Here is a 6203-nt window from a genome sequence, read left to right as displayed (position 1 = left end):
TAGGAGGCCACGGGGAAGACCCAGGACACGTTGGGAAGACTATGTCTCCCGGCTGGCCTGGGAACGCCTCGGGATCTCCCGGCAAGAGCTGGACGAAGTGGTTGGGGAGAGGGAAGTCTGGGCTTCCCTGCTTAGGCTGCTGCCCCCGCGACCCGACCTCGGATAAGCGGAAGAAGATGGATGGATGGATGGATGGAGAAGTTGGTCGTAATGGCCGATAATTTCCTGCATCTGCTGTGTCTTTGCCTGGCTTACTGAATGGTAAAATCAGGGCGCTTTTCCAACTGGCTGGCATTTCTCCTTCACTCCATATCTTATTAAACAAGTTAAGTACAACAATCATTGCTTCTTCAGGTAGGTGTTTAAACATGACGTAACATAAGTGATCTTGTCCTGGTGCTGAAAACCCACTTCCGTGCAAGGCTTTTTTAAGTTAAGTGATCTTGTCCTGGTGCTGAAAACCCACTTCCGTGCAATTCTTTTTTAAGTTCATGGATAGTAAAACCCATGTCGAGTGCGGTTCCCTCTCTTGGCCTTTTCTGGACTACTTCTGTATTATTTCTTATTATTTCCTCTTTGTGTTGGTTGTGGGTTGGATCCAAATGACCACCACAATGTAGGCCTATATCTGCAAACTTCTTCCCAACTAAGTCCGCCTTTTCCTTAGAAATGGTGTTAAAGGTTTCCTGTGTGAGGTTATTGCATGGATTATAAAAAATGACTATTTTAATATCTTATTTAGGTCACTTAAAAAAAAAAAAAAGAAGTATGATGCGCAGGCGCAGCACGTCCTGCGCATCATAGTGAATCACATAGAAGAGTCAATAAACAAAAAAACAAAACAAAATAAAAAAAAATGTAATTAAATTAAAAAAGCGTCAATAAACATACAAGGGGCGAGGACAGCAAGCGGCTGTAATGTAGCGTGAAAATATATTACATGCCGGTAAAGCGATACTGTCCCAAATACATATCCATTCATCCATTTCCTACCGCTGATCCCTTTCGGGGTCGCGGGGGGTGCTGGAGCCTATCTCAGCTACAATCGGGCGGAAGGCAGGGTACACCCTGGACAAGTTGCCACCTCATCACAGGGCCAACACAGATAGACAGACAACATTCACACTCACATTCACACACTAGGGCCATTAGTGTTGCCAATCAACTTATCGCTTTACAAAATATACTGGTATTAACTGTAATACCAGTATATCGCGCAGCTCTACGGTCTAATATTGTTGTGAGGACCCGGAGTAATTATTGTAATATTTGGTGTGAAACAAAACATTAATACGGGGAAACGGAACCAAATGTTTTAGCGGACACGAAGAGAGGAAAGTGGAAGGCGGAAGTAAACCAAGGAGCGGTGGCTAAACAAGTGAGAGTATCCAAATCTTCTTGGCGGTTGTGCATAAGCTGTTTTGTGACTGGACCGAGATGGAAGGGGATAGTGACGGGATGTATGAGGAAGGTATGGACGTGGATAGGATTAGAGGGGAGAGAGGAAAGAAGGGGAGTGGAGGGTATGAAGGAAAATCGAGTGCTAAAATAATACACAAAGAAGATGAAGAAGTAGAAAAGAGGAAAAAGACTATGGAAGATAATTACAGGATCATATATACATTTAAATCAAGTCAAGACATGAATGACATAAGTTTGATGACACTGGTTAAGGGGTTAAAGAAGGACATCGGAGAGGTGGAGATAGCGAAGGTGCTCAGGGACGGACGACTTTTGATTAAATGCAAAAATGGAGAGCAAAAGAGTAAAGCAATGCGGTTGCAAAAACTGTGCAATAAGATAATAAAGGAAAAAATGTAAGTGGGAGAACGAAAGGGGGCAAGTGGAGTAGTGACAGGAATCCCAAGAGGTGAAAATTTTGAAGAATTGAAAAGACAAATAAAAGGGGGTACTGTCAAAATGATGACAAGAATGATGGCATTCAGAAATGGAGAAAAGACGGAGAGTGAATCTGTACTAATACAGTTTGTCGAGGAAGTCCTCCCGCAAAGAATTATGATTGGGTTTTTAAGCTTTTACGTTAGAGCTTACGTCCCACCCCCAGTACGCTGCTTCAAGTGCCAACGCTATGGGCACATAGCTAGTGTGTGCCATGCTAAGTTGAGATGTGGAAGGTGTGGAGGGGAGCATGAATATGGACAATGTGGAGATAATGAACTGGTCAAGTGTTGTAACTGTGGCGGGAATCACACAGCAGCGTATGGGGGATGTGTCATTAGGAAACAGGCAACAGAAGTACAGCAAATCAGAGTAGAAAGAAATATTACATACGCAGAGGCAGTTAAAGTAAGAAATCAAGAAAGTGCAGAACAAGATAGAAGTGAGAATAGTTCAGAACAAGACAGAAGTGACAATAGTTCAAGAAAAAAAAAACAAGAGGCAGCAAATACAGGACTTTCCATGGACAGTTGTGTTCCTGGCATATGTAATAAACTGCACAGAACAGGCAAGAAATAAAACTGAGAAGATCAAAATAATTGTCAAAGCAGCAGCAAAGTTCTTAAATTTAAAAGAACTATCTTGGGAACAGGTACAAGGTGAACTACAGAGAGTAGATGAGACAGAGTCATGTTACCACAATCCAACGCCATGTTAATTGTTCAGTGGAATGCCAGAAGTTTAATAGCAAACAGGCAGGAACTAAAGGGATATATTAATAATATGAAAACTAAACTACATATACTATGTATTCAAGAAACCTGGCTGAAGCCAAAATTGAGCTTTATAATAAAAGGATACATAACAATACGTAAAGATAAGAATGATGGGCAAGGAGGAGGATGTGCCATATTTATTAAAGAAGACATGCATTATACAATATTAAAAGAAAAACAAGAACTAGAAATAGTAGGAGTAGAAGTATGGAATAATAAAGAAAGATACAAAGTGTTAAACGGGAACAAGGCTAGATGTAGTTACGGGTAAAGAAACAGCAATAGATTTAACACTAGTGTCACAAGGGTTAGCAGGAAAGGTAGAGTGGGAAGTAAATAAAGTCAGCACTATAGGAAGTGATCACTACCCAATCTTCATTCACATAAACATAAACCAAAGGGCAGAAAGCACTAAAATAGAAGGAAGATGGAAGTATAATCACGGTGATTGGGGACAATTTAGGGAAAGTACCGACATGACATTAAAGGAAGTGGATATAAATCAAGATATTGAACAACTGAATACAGATATTACAAAGTGCATAATGGAAGCAGCCAAAAAGAGTATACCAAGGAGTAGTATGGGAAAAGAAGGAAGATAGTGCCGTGGTGGACACAAGCGTGCACAGACGCAATAAAAGAACGGAATAGAGCATTTAGAATATTGAGAAGAACACATAATTTCCAAGATATGATCCAATATAAAAGGCACCAAGCTAAAGTAAGGTACGTTATTAAAAAGACAAGAAAACACTATTGGAGAACATTTTGTGAATCATTAAATAGAACTACTCCTTTAGGCCAAGTGTGGGGAATGATCAAGAAAATGTCAGGGATCAGAAATGAACATAAAAATCATGTGATGAAAGATGGGACACGGTGTGTGGTAGAAAATAAAGAAAAAGCAGAACTTTTAGCAAAGACATTTGTTAAAGTGCACAGTAATGATAATTTGAGAAATGTAGAAAAACAAAAGAGAGAAGAAACAATTAGTTTAAATATTGGGGAAATGATGGAAGACAATGATAACAGTTTAACCAACACTATAGATATACAATTTTCTTTGAATGAAATGGTTTGAATATTGAAAAAGGTTAAAAATACAACACCAGGAAAAGACCAGGTGAGTTATCGGATGATCAAAAACTTAAGTAGCATTGGCAAAGAAGTGGTCTTGAAATTATATAATATGATATATGAAGAAGGAAAATTACCAGCAGAGTGGAAAGAAGCTGTAATAATTCCAATATGCAAACCAGGGAAAGACCCGGAAGAGGCAGGTAATTATAGGCCGATAGCATTGACCTCAAATTTGGGCAAAGTAATGAAAAAAATGATTAATGAAAGACTAGTATATTATTTAGAGTCAAAAGAAATAACAAAAAACTACCAAAGTGGATTTCGCAAAGCAAGAAACACAAACGACCCAGCAGTGCAGCTGGAAGAGGAAATTAGAAAGGGACAAATAAAGAAAGAAAGTATAATTGCAGTATTTTTTTGATATAGAGAAAGCTTATGATATGTTGTGGAAACAGGGGTTGCTGATAAAACTAAATAAAATTGGGATTGGAGGGAAAATGTATAGATGGATAAAAGACTTCTTAACAAGTAGAACAATATTAGTAAAAATAGAGACTGAATACAGCAGAGTATATGAAGTGGAAAATGGGAGCCCGCAATGGAGTATAATAAGTCCAGTATTATTTTCAATAATGATAAATGACGTTTTTAGTGAAGTGGAAGGGTTAGTGGATGTGGCACTGTTTTCTGATGATGGAGTGATGTGGAAGAGAGGTAGAAATACTAATCATATAGAAAAGAAGATTCAAAAAGCGGTAAATAATGTTCAAGAATGGGGAACGGCTTGGGGTTTAAGATTCTCTGTTGGAAAGACAAAAGTCATACATTTTACAAAGAGGAAAGTACAAAACAAGCTCCAAATTAAACTCTATGGAGAAAATATAGAAGAGGTACAAGTATTTAAATATTTGGGTATATGGTTTGATAAAAATATTAACTGGTCAACCCACATCAGCAAAATAGAGGAGAAAAGTAAAAAGGTGTTAAATATAATGAGGGCTTTGAGGGGTAAAGACTGGGGGGCTGATAGGCAGACATTGAAAGCAATATATATCACTTTAATTCGATCTGTTATTGATTATGGATGCATTATTTATCAATCTGCTTCAAAAACATTACTTGGGAAAATAGACAGGATCCAATCACAGGCTTTAATGTTATGTTGTGGAGCTACAAAATCAACCCCAGTTGCAGCATTTCAAGTAGAGATGAATGAAAAACCTTTAGATATGAGGAGAGATCAACTGTCAGCAGTTTATTGGGCAAACTTAAAAGGGTCCAAGCAAGGACACCCAACCCATCAAGTGCTACTAAACTGCCAAGAAAAAGAGAAGAAAAAAAATGAATAGTTTCGGGTGGATAATAGGAGACATATGTAATAAAGCTCAAATTGATAATATTAAAATTAGCCCTACAGTACCAATCCCTGCAATACCACCGTGGATGTATGAAAACCCAAATGTAAACATGCAATTACTAAAGAATAGAAATTTAAATAGTTACCAGATAGAACAATGGATTGAGGAAACGTTTTTAGACAACATCATGGTGTACACCAGACCTGGGCATTCTGCGGCCCGCGGGCCGCATCCGGCCCTTTGTGCGTCCCTGTCCGGCCCGCGTGAGGCCAATTATAAATTACAAAATAAATTTTAAAAAGTATCTATGTCGAGTGTGCAATACAATGGTGCTGCTTTTGTTTTGAAAATCGTTATTTGTATTACTTCTGTGTGGACGTATGCGTGATTGTGAGTGAATGTGAACAACTGCAATTACAAAATAAAGTTGAAAAAACATCTATGTCCTGCGCGCAATACAACTGTGCTGCTTTTATTTTGAAAAGTATTATTTATGGGCGTGTGTCCGTGTGTAACCTGCGAGTGAAGGTGCACATGCAGCGACAAGTGATGCACGGTTTACACCCGAGACGCCAAAAAGAGAAAAGTTGATGAGGAATGCCGTGTTTTCAACAACACATGAACTGCAAAGCAACGTCCCCTCACCTAAGGTGCGTGCCTGCGCAATTGCGCACTGCTCAAGCGTCCGCTGCGCGCAGCAAGTATATGCCGCGCACCAAATCAAATCCCATCTGAATTCTAAACAAAATAAACATATTTATTCTATGGAATTTTGCAATGCAACTTTGAGTGACAGTGACAACAAGCGGCCCTAATGGTGTTCGTCAACACCGTTCAATTGAACACCGTTCAATTATTGTAACGTCTATCGAGATGCTTCGAGGACAGGAATTATATCGATCACTTTATTGAACAAAACTGTTTATATTCGGACATAACCACACCAAAAACATGAGTAAAACAATTCTATCTCGAAAAATTAGTCATTTTCTGCCGTACAAACCAGGCCAAAACCAACTTGTCATCTGTCACCAACACGCATAGCACTAAACCACTGGTGCGTTTAAGGCCACACAAAAAGTCGGACAAC

Source organism: Entelurus aequoreus, linkage group LG08 (genome assembly GCF_033978785.1).
Source record: "Entelurus aequoreus isolate RoL-2023_Sb linkage group LG08, RoL_Eaeq_v1.1, whole genome shotgun sequence".
Taxonomy (NCBI): Eukaryota; Metazoa; Chordata; class Actinopteri; order Syngnathiformes; family Syngnathidae; genus Entelurus; species Entelurus aequoreus.
The sequence above is the reverse complement of the archived record's forward strand: the minus strand, read 5'-3'. Positions refer to the sequence as shown.